Genomic DNA, 16,421 nt, shown 5'->3' on the forward strand with positions numbered 1-16,421 from the left:
ACTTTTTAACTGACCCCACGCTGTTTCCCAGCCACTGTTTCCTAGGTCCTGGGAAACTAAAAAAATTCTTCAAAGGTCACCTAAAGGTCTCTCCTCTAACCATTGAAATTTTTAGCTTAATCCAAAGCTTACTTTGAACCCAAGCTAGCAGATTGTCAGCGTGGGCAGAAGGTCAAGAACTGCAAGCACTTGAGCTACTAATGCAGTGGGGACCCGGCCACTCAGTGCTGCTATACAAGCATGCTGGAGTGCTAATCTAATCAGTTTGTGAAGCTCGAGTGCAATGTGACTCCTCTCACTAGGACTCACATCAGTATTTTAAACCATTTGCTCGCCAGCTCGCAACCCCAAACCTTTTTCTTTTGGTCTAGGTGCCAGTTTCAGAACAAGGCACCTGGCTTAGGTTGGGATCTGGAGGCAACTAGAGCAAATCTCAAAATCTTAGCTGCTACACATAAAGCTATGAATTTATGTGAATGAGAGGTCATGGCTGTGACCAGGATGGCTGTTCCTGTGACCTACCTCACAGAAACACGCAGCGAGAAGGAACGCCGCCAGCTGGGGCTGCCACTTGTCACAACCGTGATGCAATAAGGGCTTGTAGACGTGTCTGTTCACAAAGCACAGAAAAATGGGAAGAAGCTTGGTAAGTTGTTCCCAGCGCACTGCTAAGTCATTAACATCAGGATTAATCACACAGAGCAAGATAATGCGGTTTATATCCACCAGCCCTCCAAAGCTGAAGGAGTTGTTCCAAATGCACACACACCTATGGGGGGGCATCTTGCACACCAGCTTAGGTGACTTGTGGAAACACGGTTCATTTCCAAGACCTCGGCACTGAGCGGCGGAGGCTGCTCTGAACTGCTGCCTGAATTGAAGTCTAAACCTTCACACGCTGCCCAGCCCCACGTGCTCTGTTTTAACCCCTCATTTGCATCCTTTACTCTGCACACATCAGAAATCTATTAATAAAGGAGGAGGAGAACTAAAATGGACTTCTTACGTTAGGTTCTCCGTCCATACTGAGGGCACTGAAAACAAATGCTTCTGGGTTTTGTCAGTGCTGACTACTTATTGGATGCCATGAAAATATCTGAGGTCATTTGTTTGGCTTCCAATTTATTGGCCTCAGGAGCCTGATTTTATGAACTGCTTTTTTAAGCTCAGCAAAAGCTTTTATCACCAAGAGATTGACACAAGGGTCCTCCACAAAATGCTTATGACTTTGTAGGGGGTGAGTTGTCGTCAGAGTGTCACAGATGCTGCCAGTCCCGACCTCTTCACTTAAAAGGGTTGGTATTTACACTGCCGCCTTTTCAACACTGCTTCAGCAGTGAAACAGCGGCGGCGATCCTGCGTTGCGTACCCACTTGCCGGCTGCCACTGCATGACCATGTTTCTCTCCTGGAGGCTTGGGCTAAAACACGTGATCATCCTTTACCTTTCTGAATCTGCATGTGACGATGAACAGCCTCCCAGAGGCACTGGTGGAAAGAAACATATTCTGGCTATTTATAGATGTAAATAAGATCCAGTTTCCAGCTGCAATATTAAGCAGTGGTTTGGAATCTGCCTCCTTCCTAGACAGCTCCTGGAGATGCTCACAGCCTGGGCGTCCTGGACCTTCCCAAGATTTTGGGGTGAAGGAGCAGAGCTGGTGATGTAAGACGCATTCCCTGGTGGGGGATACTAACTCCTGCCCTCTGTTCCCTGCAGCGGGACTCCCCTCTTCGATCCCTCCTTAGAGAAGGGCCAAGATTTACATTACTGGGGCTACCATGCTATTTCTGAAGAGCTTGTTCCCAGCAGTACAAACTACATGCTTGCAGAAAGTTTGATACTTTTAAATTAACAAAGTTATTTCACTTCTGTCAGCACCCTGCGGTTCCTTTGACACTGCTAAAATGTAAAGCTTGTTCATTAATTACTTCAAATGTCAAGGTTTAATTACAATGCCTCCCAGTTAAATTTCACGCCAGCCAAACTTTCAGAGCCATACAGGAGACAGACATACCCACAGCAAGTTAATCCTTCAAAAAAGCGATGATGATGAATGTTATTGATTTCCCAGCAGCAGTATTTAATCTTTCAAACACAGGGCACACTAACAGGAGTGTGCAGAAGCCAGCGTCATACCTGTCTAGCCATCTGTGGGCTGGGGTGTTCCAGCAAGTGCGAGTCTGTGTTCCTGCGAGAAGAGGAGGAGTAAAACCAGGCTTCGTTACATCACTCCAGAGAAAACACACGCCCATCTTGCTGGATAGACATCCTTCCCCATGGGTGAGGTAAAGGTGCATTACAAATCAAATTGCATGTGGGCTGATTGTCACAGCCCGGCTGAAAATCTTCCTGTAAGCATGCTGGGTTCCCAGCCACCTTTGAAGCCAGAAATGAAGGCAACACTTGCTGTTTGTTGTGAACCATGCCAATTTGAACGTCAGTGTTCCTATAACAATATCCTGTATTTTTTTCCAGATTTAGAAAGCATGACCTCAAACACAAGATAACGCCTACAGTGTCGATGTGGCAAATCACCTAACTTAAAGCTAATAAATAATTTTTGGCCCTTGTCAGCCATAAAGGTGTGTCAGGCTTAGTTACAAAAGCACGACTGAAGTCCTGGGTACCAAGAGGAAGCCCCTAAAAAGTGGCAGCTTTACATTTCAGCAAAATCAGGCACTGGGAAGTGTTATGGAGATCAGCTGCTAGCTGCAGGTATTTCCCAGGAGGACAAAAAGAGACGCCTCTCCGCAGCCTCCGCGTCGGTCCTGACCTGTGATGCACGGTCAGTGCCGCTGCTGCACAGCGCAACGTCGGGCTGAAGGTTTCAGAGTTTGTAATTTAAACGGCACCGCTCCCGGTTTCCCTTTTAAAGATGTGGCGGTCTGAGAGAAGCTGCACGGTTGGTCGGTCGAGGTGACAAACGTCTGCTAGATGAGGGGTACCTTGTCATTGACTGCCAGAATATAAAAGTTTCATCTTCCTGACAGCACTTTCAGCAGTGAAAGAGAACGAAGCATCCAAACAAAGCATCTCCTGATTATGCTCTGGGGACTGTAATCTTGCGGTTCTCTCAGATACTCTGTCTGTATCAGAAACTAACATCTAATTTATACCATCTTAATAATTAACAGTCAGGATTTAGAAGACCGTGGCATGTTTTCATCTTGCAATATTTACTAACTTCCTTAAAGCTCCAACTCTGGAGCCATGTTTCAGTAGGGGGAAAAAACAAATACAGAACTGTTTTAAAAATAAAAAATTGCTAAGAATTAGACATCAGAATAATATTTAAAAAATCTTAAGACCTGCTGAAAAAAACCCTATGACTTCTAAGCCAGCTTCATGACTTTTAGGGTCCAATTCATTATTTTCTAAAATATATTGTTGTCAAAGCTGTAATTTAGCTTATAAAAATGTTTGTTGTTCTAGGGTTACTAACACACCCTGGGATTAATGGATTCTGTATCCTCCTGTGTTTAGATTATTTTTAAAAATCAGTCATTTGCAGCCAGCTGGAGAGGGCTTTTTTAGCGAACATCCCCAGAGAGCAGACACTCAAACACTTGATATCTTTTTGGCTTAGAGGATATGGTGAGGGCACAAAGCTCCTTGCTGCACCTTGGGAAATGAGAGACCAACATTGACACAGCGTAAAATGTGCCGCGCAGCATCCCTGCACTGACCAGTGCTGCCTTGGCACAGGGTTTCTCCATCCTCTGTCTGCCCCATACCGCTGCCATCACCATCTGACCTGCACCCTGCCCTGACGTAACACCTGCTGCATGTGTAGTTGATTTTTTTCATATAAAGTAATACTACAATATCAACATTAAGTATTAACAAGTCTGAATGCATTTTACAATTTTTTTAACAAAGTTTGAAAGCAAAGTGCTGTATTCTTGACTAATGTGACACTACTTGAGAGATCAAAATCAACTTTATTAACATCACGTCTTACATAAATATCCATGTGTATATATATATCAGGTCAAACAGATTGCAGATCCTGTTTCCTTTTTACATCAATACATGTTCCCGTTCTCTGTGGAAACCCACATTATAACTCCTGCGCTATCAACATTTAACTTTTTAATATATTTTTTCAATAGAATAGTTAGTGATATATATGGTAAAAATGTATCTAAAGAATGTATAAATACATAACATATACATATAGCCCCCATGGCAGGGGGGCTGGAACTAGATGATCTTTGAGGTCCCTTCCAACCCAAACCATTCTGTGATTCTGTGATTCTATATATGTGCAAATAGTACTAACATGTATTAATGGGGTTTTATAGCCTAAAGTAAAAAATTATTCAGCTACCCCTAAAGAAGATGAAACCATTTATTTGAATATTAAATAAACATTTCAAAATCAAACAGACAACAAGGGTAACCAGAATGAATTTCTGAGAAAGTGTTGTCTCATGTTTTTTTTCCAATTTTCTGTCATCAGAAGTGTTTTTCCCAATGTGAAGTACAGCAGGCTTCTGAATGATTTCAGCTCTAGTCCAGGAATCAGTAGTTGGACACACACTTATTTTCCTTTAGCTGCTGACTCCTTGTCATCTGTTAGTGATACCAAGATGTCTAGCTTTTCTTAGCCAACTGCACTGGAAAAAGAGCTCACCTTACAGAAAGTCCAGCAAAGGCTGAAAATGTAAACTTCCTTTAGAGTCTCCTGGTACCTTTTTTCGCAGATCCATCTTGTACGGGGATGCTAACGGAAACAACAGACGCTAAAACAGCATTAGGTGCAGGATTATACACTCAGCTAAAACAGGTAAGGATTTGATATTTTGGGATCTTGCCCATACCTTACTTGCATAAAGCGAGTGTCTGTTTCTGAAGAAACAGTAGTGAAAGCAAAAGTTAACGCTTACTCCAGTGTGAACAAGGTATATTAGTTGCAGTCATTTATACCACCATAGGTATGAAGTCATTGTCGCCCTGTCAGTAATGTTCACTGTCTTCTCCGCAATGTAAATGCCAATCCTAAACATGAGATACACAAGGTGTATGTCTTTGTTTGCTGAAAGCCTTACCTTGCTTTCGCCGAGCATGTATTACCCACTGAACCGGACCCGTTAAATTCTGAGATGGCATTCAGTCGTGCTAGACATCTGTCAAATTAGACCTGTGCCAGCTAATCAGTGTTCTTGTTTGAAAATTGATTTACAGTTCTTAACAAACCTAAACCACATCACCTAACAAACAGCCTCTTTCCAAACGAAGCAACAGCACGCTCCTTTTGCAAGAGGTGAAAGACACCTTGCCAGAAAGACACCACTCTAGGTAAAATTGCCAGTCTCTAAATCGCAGCAACTCTGTGAGGCAACCGAGGCAAGAGTGAAAGTACCAACAGAAAAAATAAGCCAGATGAAATGGTTTGCCACTCACAGGAGAAACGGGCAATAAAAAGAATCTTTCCCTCTTGGTTAAATTCCACTCCTTCAGCAGAGTTTGAATGTAATCTCATATAAATGTGTCCTTTCCAGAGCCACTGTTCCTAAAGAGAGATTTACCTCATCTTGATTTAAAGTATCCATTTGCAGGCCAAGCACCACCAGAAGCTTTAAAATATGACATTAATGAAAAAGATGACAAATAAAAAATGGTTTGGATATAAGTAAGTTCACAGACCAATAGAGAGCAAGGTACTGAGAGTAAATTGCAAAGCTATATGGGTCTATAATGTGTAATGAGATAATTTTGGAATCAAGAGCATGAGAAACAGAGAGTCCCAGAGGGAACAAGGCTGACTAAGATAGCTCTGGTCTCTGCTCATGTTCCTCAGCCCCCTTCTCCAGGCATGAACGAGGGGGCATGCCCTGTGCTGATGGCAAATGTGTGTGCAATTTGTTAAGTAGAAAAGCCCTCATTAAGTGAACCGGACAACAGCAAACAGATCTACCCAGGAGCTCTGGTACAGAAATGCATTAAATACAGCATTACCTTCAGTGAGTATTATCAACCCAAACCTCGCATGTGTACAAAATTTGTTACAGTTCAATTATCATGAATTATCCCAGTGTTACTCTGCTAGCATGAACACTGTCATACAAGGCTAAAGATACTATTTTTATGCCAGTATAGGTGATACAAGCAGGGGAATGTAAGGGAGAGTATAAAAGCCATTTTATAAATGGTTTCATAGGAAAAGGAAATGGAGGCATTGGGCCTTTGTGCTTTAAACTCAGACTTTCAGGGAATTCACAGTCATTCCCCTGACACATTTCTGGATCAGGCAGGAATTGCCTGGGTGATTTTTTGAACCTTCTTTTGAGACACTGCCCATGCTCAGGTAATGATCTGAGTGTTCACACAAGCCACCTTCTGTCTGGGAGTCACGCAGCCATATAAGTGTGGCAATGAATCACGGAACAATTTGGAGGTCACCGGGCTCGGCATCCTACCCAAAGCAGGGCAGACTTTGAAGTTGGAGCCAGTCTGAGCCAAGAGGTGACATTAGCTTGAGCTCAGCACTGTGTAATGCAGGATTAACTGGAACCGGTGCATGTCGGGCAGGCTTCGGGCATGGCTGGGGCAGGCACATCGTTGTCTGCATCTCACTGTGTTGATACTATGCCCCAAGAAGACACGGAAGGGTTTTTGCAATTTTCTGCTCCTAGGCTAAAAGGGGGAAGATCTTGGCGTGGGGCGGGGGGGGAATAAATCAGAGGGACAGAAAGGGCGCTTTTAACAAAAGACACATGTTCTACGGCATGAGAGGCTAATCCCATGATAAACTACCAATTTGGAAAATAACTTTAACAGCCATCGTTAGCTCCTGTGACGTCCTGGCACAAACAAAAAAAGTGAAAGATGTATTTAAAAGGTTAAACACTGCAAAACTGCACAGATGCAAACAAGGCGAGATACTGAAAACTTGCCACGATTAGAAGAGTGATAAACGCCACCTAGTTTTTCAGCAGAAACATGGAAGCAGGAAAATCCTTCAGACAACGGGAAAATGCCAATAGAATCGAACTGCAGCACTGGGAAGGTCTGGATTTTGTTGGCATTATGATTCACAGCTTGAAAGGCAGGCAGCAGCAAAGGAAATCTGATGAAACCTAGCTGTGAAAACATACATATAATGAGAATCTCAGCTCCTTTGAATCCCATCTGCACATTAGGGCATACAAACGCAAATCAATTCTCATGTCTTGACAGTGGTGTACAAGGTAGAGGGGTAAAAACATACAAGACAACAATGGCAGCTGCTTCTCCAAGATTAACAAGACTTGTTCATTGAAGATCTACAGCCCTCAAAGGCAAACTACAAACTTACAGTGCCAGTTATTTCTATCTTCACATCTAGGTATAAAAGCTGGAAATGCCTTAAGAGTCAGAACAATCGTGTAAGGGCTCTATCCAGGCCAGCGGTACATTAGTCCTCCCAGTGACTAGTGTTTCATATCGTGGTGGGGACAGGAGGTGACGGAGGCTTATCCAGGGAAGCTGCCACATAAGAAGTCAGTGTCTGGCAGCCCCACAGAGCTTGCAGTCTGAATGCTGTCCTGTATGCCTTCAAAGCTAGGCCCTGAGGAGAATCCTGGCTATTAACACTCTTTCACAAATATCATGGGATTTAACAATCCGCAGGGTGTGCAAAGAACACTGTGCAACGAGCAGAGGTGGCAGAGCTGCGCTCATTCCCTATACGCGTTGGGTAGACCAGAAAAGGTTACGATCCAGAACAGAGCAATGAATGAATCACGAGAGAGAAATCCCACTAAAGTCAATATGAATGTTGCAGCCCATTAATTTCAGCAGGAAGTTCAGAGATTAAATTGTTCGTTGAGTCTGGGCCCAAGTCCACTTAATAGAAATGATTGGGAGGGCAATCAACTGCCATAAAGGTCACTAGGGCTTAGAGGTGCAGCTGCAGCAGATCCCTTACTCCTCCCGAGCAGCAGCTTTGTTCATCAATTACTGCATAATAGTTGTAGGGAATGGTGCGAGCAGCTGGGGAACTGCTGAGAGGCTTTGCATGGGGAAAATGACACGACTGAAATGGGTAGCCTAAAAACAGGGAAGAAGAAAATAACATACACGGTTCTCTCAGGGATGGGATGGTTCTTCCCACACAACTGTTTGGAGAAGGGGCATGGCTGCTAAATAGTGCTGGAATTTTCTCTCCAGCTCTAAGAAACGCCGTTTCTTCTTCTCAGCCCAGGTTCTGTGCATTCTCTTCCTAGCTGTGTCACCACAAGTCACTGCATGAACCTGGCTGTGAATGTGGGGCATGTGCTCCAGCCCATGCAGCCAGTACCAGTGTTCAGCTTACACAGGGCAGTTAAAGTCATGTTCCTTAGGATCATCATGATTCACACAATACTGCTGTATCAGATATTGCATTTTGATCTTCAAACCACCAAAGAGTTACGCTTCTGAAAGACAACAGCCCAAAAAGAAGCCAAGGAAGAACTGGAAATGAAATACTCTCCAGTTAGGGAGTTAAGTTCCAGGGCAGATTTTACTCTTCTCCAAAAAAGCCTTACTAGTGCAAAGTACTGATACCTCTTTGAGCCCTTTTTATTCCTCTCCTGCATCAAAACTGATGAAGCAGCCTAGCAAAGCAATGATTCTCACAAGAGGAGCTAAGCAGAGGCTCCATGAAATTCACTGGGTTTGATATTGGTATTTTGTGTGAAGGCATTTCAGTAATGCTACCATGAAGGGCAATGAAGGGTATCTGACAGTATTTAGAAGGGAACAGAACTAACATGCTTGCATTCCCTGACCTCCTTTGTTTTATGTTCAAGGTGAACTCTGTAACAAATATACATCAGACGAGTTGTTCAATAAAAAGCATGTAGATTGACCTTACTGCTAATTTCAAGATGTATTCTGTAAGCAAGCAGACTCTATTTCCTGCAGAAATAAATAAAACAGACGTATAACATTACCTCTAGCAACGATACGAAGTAGAATATGCTTAAAGAAAATAAACTAGTGTTATTTGCTTACACTTATAAGCTGCACTGATTCATGTATATTTAGTGAAGTCCACTGAAAGAAAAAATAGAGAGCAATTAAGGTACACACAATGTTGATTGGAAGACCCTGTAAAGTGACCCATTATTTTGTGTCTGCTATGATGAGAAAACTCAGCTGCAGCCTCTGCTGCATATGAGCCCATACAGACTGGCACTGGCAAAGAGCTGGCAGATAACCCATGGGTGGCTCTTTCCCTTGGTACCGAGGATGGCTTTAAAGCCTTCACCACTGAAACACCCTCAATGTAAGCAGGACAGGCCAATGGCAGTAGGACAAAGTCCTCCAGCCTTCTCTACCTGGAACAGAAAGGCACAAAAAAGTTCTGTTGGGATGTAATAACAAAGAAGAGCATCCACAGCCCATCCTCTTGTGTGAAAAAGGCTGCCAGCTAAGGTGAACAGCCTGCAGGGACAGCTATTTTAAGGGCTTTATTACAGCGAGGACTTTATGAGAACTATATCATGATTATACTGGCATGAAAAAAAGACTTTATGCCCCCCAAAATATTTGAATTTCTTCACTGTTGTCAGCTGCCCATACTGCTGGCAGAAAGGATTCTGGAGAAATTCTGCAGGGGATCCTGGACAAGCCAGGCGACAGCTGCTGGCAGACTGCCACGGGAAGCACGGGAAAGAATTCTTTGTATTAAGGCTGCTACAAAGCTTTTCTTCCACACATCCCAAAGTACCTTAAAAACTTACAACCTTTCACAGAGAAGAGAAAACAGACCCAGAGATGCAATGGTCATCTAGCGGGCCATAAGATGAGACAGGCAGCACCCCTCATCCCAGTGTCTTCCTTTCTTTACGCTGAGTAGGACTGGAAATGTCATCTGTGGTGTAGCTGCTGTGTTTAAGGAGATGAGGAAAAGTACAGACATGATAAAGTGAGCCATTTCTGTGGTACATAACATTAAGGTAGCTGCAGAGGCGGTTAGGAGACCAAAGTGGTGCAGGTCAGCCATAACTTTCCTATAATGTTAGATGCGAAGAACTGCATCCCAGCAGTCCTTGTTAGGTGTGACAACTGAATCCCTGGGTTTAAACAACAAAAACCCCAGTACCTGTTGTAATAGCACCAGCATGAGATGAAAGAGAAATATTGGCAAAGAAAACAAGAAGAGACTTCAAAGCCCTTCATTGATTGCCTCACACTAAAGTCACCATGTCCAGAGGCATCACTCCATATCTCCATCTATTTTGTGGTTAGATACCAGAGCCACCGCAGTGTCTTCAAGTGTAATTAACTGACACTGAAATTGCTTATGCTGCAGCCATCTTGTGAAGGTCTTGGAGACTGGCACACATCCCAGCACATTACTCACTCTAACACAAGACATCAACATCTTAGCGCAAGGGCTCTTCCCACTGCCGGTGGTATAGAGCATTCACCATGCACGTTGCCTGCATTGACAATGGACCATGCTCGGCTTTGCATGGCTGGGCCAATGGATCTGTGATGAGCTGCTACACCGAGGGGGCTTAATTTGGTCTGGTTCATTGGCAGGAGGTGAGAGTCCAACATATCACCTCTATGAAATTGCCAGATCCTTCAAGAGCCCCTTTAAAGGTTAATCCATGATGATCAAATAGTAACTTCCATTCAAATATCCTAAAAAAGGGGAGAGGGATTAAAAAGGACTCTGTGAAATCCCCATGTGAAATACCACTCTGTGATGCCTGAAATTTTCATGATTTCACAGCATAATTGCACTACCATTGAACTTAGACACAAGGAAAGCAACCGCAGGCATCTCTGGTGACTGCTGCATTTTTAGCAGAGTGCACATACAGTTTGTAGGACATTTGCTCACTCCTTCAGGGCCCCAGAGAGTTAAGAAAATAGTCTTGTAATATCAGAAATAGCTTCCTACTTTTTGTCAAACATCAGGAGAAATATGCCCGTGTGATAAGGCAATGTTTGACACACAATTGTAACATCAGCATCCAAGGGACCGAGGTCAACCTTGGTATGAATCTCATGGCTCAGTACAAGAAGTGTTACTACCCAAGGAGAGTCTCAGAAGTTGACAGGCTAAAAGTGCAGTGTCGTTTTCTTACCACTTCCAGGATCCTCTTAATGATACAGCTGTGTCTGCAATGTGAATTTCTTGGGAAATTCAGGTGGTAGCAAAGTGTGGGGGCTAGCAGAAAGTAGTACAAGTCTGGGAGGAAAGAAGGGAAATACCACATCATTTTCTACCCAATCTGCTCTAATATTCAGACCCCAGTTTGTTCTGTGAAGTTCTGGGTGCTGCATCAGTGCATACCTTATCATGGTTTCACTGGCTATAGCTGGGAAATAGATGGGAATCACCATGTTGTTGAAACCCTCGTAGATATACCAATCTTAAGCAGAGCTTCGGGCTTTACGAAGACCATTCCCAGCCCATAGGGCATGTGCATCCTCTTGTGACTGCACAGAACCATCACCAGCACATCACTGAATCCTTAGCATAGGTTAACCTCGTGTAAAAAGAAGAGGGACTTTATGCTTCCCTTCAGAACTAATAATGTGGCAGTAAACAGAATGAGATGCAGATGATGCTAAGTGCAGGACTGCAACTGCAACAATGAGGTGATGCTGAATGACATGGATAGAGAAAATAGTATCTACACTGTATTGACACAGGGTGATTGCTGGCTTGTTGAAGTCAATTAGAAAGTTCTTGATATTAAAGGGTGGGGCAGTGAAGAATTTGTTCTCTATTTTTGCATATCCTAGGTGCCCATGCACTCATCAAATTTATAACCTGTATCTAAGGACAAAGGTGAAAGAGCCTCATAAGCCCAAATTGCACTGCATGGCAGATAAAATTCACTGCATTGTAGGTCAGGCTGCCTGATTGCTGCCTTGTCACGTTTAGTACAAAACATTTTGCAATGTGTAAGGGTAGAGCACCCCAAAGTCTCATGCTAAAAAGCTGATAATGATGTTTGTTCAGTGGAATTTAGAAGACACAGAGCTCAACTCTCATAAATGAGAGGGGAACTGGGAACCCATCAAAGAGAGCTTCCACAGTGAAAAGTGATGAGTTTCTATGTGAAACTCATGATGAAGAGTTAGGGGATTTTTAATATATTGATATCTAATGTTAGACTATCGTTTAGGAACCTAAACTAATACCCTGACTTTCAGAACACAGAAGGGATCCAAGTGAAGGGATTTTTCAAAGATACAAATTCATTTGATCAGCCACCAAAAAGGGATGATACAAAAATGTGTTTGAAAATGTTTCCAGGAATTTCATGTGCCCTGGAATAGAATCACAGAATCATAGAATCTTAAGGTTGGAAAAGACCTCTAAGATCATCAAGTCCAACCGTCTACCCAACACCACCATGTCTACTAAACCATGTCCCAAAGTGCCACATCTACACATTTTTTGAACACCTCCAGGGATGGTGACTCCACCACCTCTCTGGGCAGCCTGTTCCAATGCCTCACCACTCTTTCAGTAAAGAAATTTTTCCTAATATCTAATCTAAATCTCCCCTGGCACAACTTGAGGCCATTTCCTCTTGTCCTTTCACTAGTCACTTGCGAGAAGAGACCAACACCCACCTCACGACTCCTTTCAGGTAGTTGTAGAGAGCAAAAAGGTCTCCCCTCAGCCTCCTCTTCTCCAGGCTAAACAACCCCAGTTTCCTCAGCCGCTCCTCATAAGACTTGTGTTCCAGTCCCTTTACCAGCTTCGTTGTCCTTCTCTGGACACGCTCCAGCAACTCAATGTCCTTCTTGTAGTGAGGGGCACAAGTATTCGAGGTGCGGCCTCACCAGAGCCGAATACAGGGGCACAATCACCTCCCTACTCCTGCTGGCCACACTATTCCTGATACAAGCCAGGATGCTGTTGGCCTTCTTGGCCACCTGGGCACACTGCTGCCTCATGTTCAGCCGGCTGTCAACCAGCACCTCCAGTTCCTTTTCCACCAAGCAGCTTTCCAGCCACTCTTCCCCAAGCCTGTAGCGTTGCCTGGGGTTGTTGTGATTGAAGTGCAGGACCCGGCACCTGGCCTCATTAAACCTCATACAATTGACCTCGGCCCATCAATCCAGCCTGTCCAGATCCCTCTGCAGAGGGAATCCCTTGAGCGGATCGACACTCCCACCCAGTTTGGTGTCATCTGCAAACTTACTGAGGGCGGACTCCATCCCCTCATCCAGATAATTGATACAGATATTAAACAAGACTGGCCCCAAAACTGAGCCCTGGGGAACACCGCTTGCGACCGGCCACCAACTGGATTTAACTCTGTTCACCACAACTCTCTGGACTCGGCCTTCCAGCCAGGTTTTTACCCAGCGAAGACTGCACCTGTCCAAGCCATAAGCCACCAGCTTCTCTAGGAGAATGCTGTGGGAGACAGTATCAAAGGCTTTACTAAAGTCCAGGTAGATAAGATGCACAGCCTTTCCCTCATCCACTAGGCGGGTGACCTGGTCGTAGAAGGAGATCAGGTTGGTCAAGCAGGACCTGCCTTTCATGAACCCGTGCTGGCTGGGCCTGATCCCCTGGTTGTCCTAAATACTCACTACCCACCAACACTTGTGATTTTATAAAAATGCTTTCCATTGGAAAATTTTTTCTATGCCTCCCTTGCCTAGTGTGAGGCATATACACACAAAAAAGACCAGACAGGAGGAAACAGCAGTATTTCTTCTATCATCTGAAGTGCTGTCAAACAGACCACATAAGGCTTGAAGATGGCAATCTTAGGTCACTTCTAAAACCAGTAATTTCCATCAAAGGTTTCATTTTGAAGAAACAATGTCACATCTAAGAGATTATGAAAGCAACAGTTGTTCCTTTGGCAGAAGCAGAAACTACCCACTTGCTAGCCTATCATCTCAGCAACTTGATGTAGCATTTGTTATAAAAATCCCACTCTGCTGACAGAGAAGAGGTAACTGCTACAAAAGGATGAATAGTTAGTTACCTTTTACTTTCACGTTCACTGGGTACGTGATCTGCTCTGACTATCCTCCTTCATTCTTCCTGGAGTGATGGCTGGAATGTTCTGCTGCCAACAAAAAGCATAAAAGGGATCACAGGGATCAGGTGAATCCGAGGCCACAAACAGCATTACGGAAGCAGGAAAGGCTGATCACTGCACCGGTCAACTTCTCATGAAGTCAAGGCTGATAACTGCACCGGTCAACTATCTCATGATGGTATCAGCATGAATATTTCATCCCCTTCTGGTTTTGCTTTGATCCCTGAGCGGTCTCCGGCAAACTGGGTCATGGATCCCTTCCCTTTGTCTTCTGGGATTCAATGGGCCCTTCCACACCCCAGACTATGAGCACCCACGGTCTCTAACTGGTGTACCTTCTGTCCTAGTTTTAGCTGAGATGATAGAGTTAATTTTCTTCATAGTAGCTAGTATGGGGCTACGTTTTGGATCTGTGCTGGAAACAGTGTTGGTAATACAGAGGTGGTTTTGTTGTTGCTGAGCAGTGCTCACACAGAGCCAAGGCCTTTTCTGCTTCTCACCGCAACCCACCAGCGATTAGGCTGGGGGTGCACAAGGAGTTGGGAGGGGACACGGCTGGGACAGCTGACCCCAACTGACCAAGGGGATATTCCATACCATATGATGTCATGCTCAGCATACAAGGAAGGACGGGGGTGGGGGGTGAAGGTGGGTGGCAGCGTTCGGAGCGATGGCGTTTGTCTTCCCAAGTCACCGTTACACGTGAAGGAGCCCTGCTTTCCTGGAGATGGCTGAACACCTGCCTGCCCATGGGAAGTGGGGAAGGAATTCCTTGTTTTGCTTTGCTTATGTGCATGGCTTTTGCTTTACCTATTAAACTGTCTTTATCTCAACCCAAGAGTTTTCTCACTTTTACTCTTCCGATTCTCCCCCTCATCCCTCCGGGGGGAGGAGTGAGTGAGCGGCTGCGTGGTGCTGAGCTGCTGGCTGGGGTAAAACCATGACACTTTCTTAACCCACCTGGGATTAGGACAACACTGCTGTCCCCTTCTTACAAATGGGACACAGAGAACAGCCAGACTGTTGCACGAATCCTTAATTGTGTTTAATTGTGTTTTGACATTTGACTATGAGCTCCTCCTGAGCATCACTTCCTCTTGTCTCTAAGGTTTCAGCTGTGAGTTTGGCACTTAGGTACCTCTTTGCCTTCTGGCATGAATGACTTCTTCATTGCCACATGCAGACAACATGGAAAGCCTGGATCTGACACTGTCATTCTTGGGCTAATTTAAAAGGAGATCCTGTCATGAAAAAACTCCCCTTTGAGATTATATGTGCCTCAAAAATACCAGTAGTATAACCAGAAAGCACTATTTTCTTGCAAGATCATGTACTACATTGAAAAAGATTCATATCTTCTAAGAAGAGGAGAGAGGTTAAAAAGCAGAATAAATAAGACTTTGACTAAAAAGAAGTATGCAGTGTGGTATTAAAAAAAATGCTCAGCATGAGCTTAACACTGCTTTCAAATTTGTTAAAGGCAGAGAGGAACTGAAATAATTTTAGCCATTATTCCCCATTAAGGCTATACCTTCATGGCAAAAAAAGGCATGTTTTTACACTGAATTAGTTATCCAGCTTGAATCAGGCACATATTGTCCATACACTTTACCCAATCTTTACTTCTATGATCCCATCTCTATTTTCTGCAGAGCCTCTGCTTCACTCAGTCCACAAGGCAGAGATGCAGAGGAACTTACTCTGAGTCACCAGATCGGATGAGTCCTATTAGTTCCAAGTCAAGAGCACAGAATGAATCAAAGTGCCTTTTTCAAACAGAAGAGCTATGCCAGAAACAAACAATGCTCAGGAGAAACTTGAGCCTGAAGATGGAGCAGGAATATTATTAAGTTGATAAGAAAAGCAAACAGAGATTTGAGGGACAGAGGGGAAGGGATTTATGCATTAACTTGCCACATCATTGCGGGGTTTGTCCACTTGTAGGCACTTGGACCACAGTCCTCCTCCCCTAGAAGTCAATCATAAAAACCTCCCTTTGATGCACTGACACGGGGTCTGGCCCTGCAGAGCAATTTATGCCTTGAAATGTACAAGTGAATGAATTAATCCTTCCAGTCTTGGTGAGGTAAGAGATGTCTACATGGTCCAAAGGCTCTCTCAACTGATAGGGAAACTGAAAAAGAGAGAACTGACTTTCTCCGAGTCACAAACTACATCCTTGGCAGAACTGGGAAGGGTTCAGAAAACTGTAGGATACAGAAATCCCAGTTCTGAGCTCAGCCCACACATAAACAGATCATAATTTTTAATGTCTGCTGCCAGTCACGCTGGCGGAAGGGTTCTGGGATCTGCTGACTTTGTGTCCTGGCAGTTCTTCTGATAGACTTGGCACTCCCCTCCCTATGCCATCGATTCACCTGGTAGTAGAAGAACAGTTTCAGGGTAATG

At 44.1% G+C, this 16,421-nt stretch overlaps 1 long non-coding RNA gene across 1 annotated transcript; it reads right to left on the minus strand.

The window, feature by feature from the left end:
* Nucleotides 1–600: 600 nt before the first annotated feature.
* On the minus strand, nt 601–14,034 carry LOC142603749 (uncharacterized). Its single transcript, XR_012837634.1, has 3 exons — nt 13,956–14,034; nt 2,140–2,191; nt 601–610 (listed from the first exon to the last, which is right to left on the minus strand). It is a non-coding gene; the product is annotated as an uncharacterized LOC142603749 (long non-coding RNA).
* Between the last annotated feature and the right edge of the window lie 2,387 nt (nt 14,035–16,421).

This window comes from Balearica regulorum, chromosome 13 (assembly GCF_011004875.1).
Source record: "Balearica regulorum gibbericeps isolate bBalReg1 chromosome 13, bBalReg1.pri, whole genome shotgun sequence".
NCBI classification, from domain to species: domain Eukaryota; kingdom Metazoa; phylum Chordata; class Aves; order Gruiformes; family Gruidae; genus Balearica; species Balearica regulorum.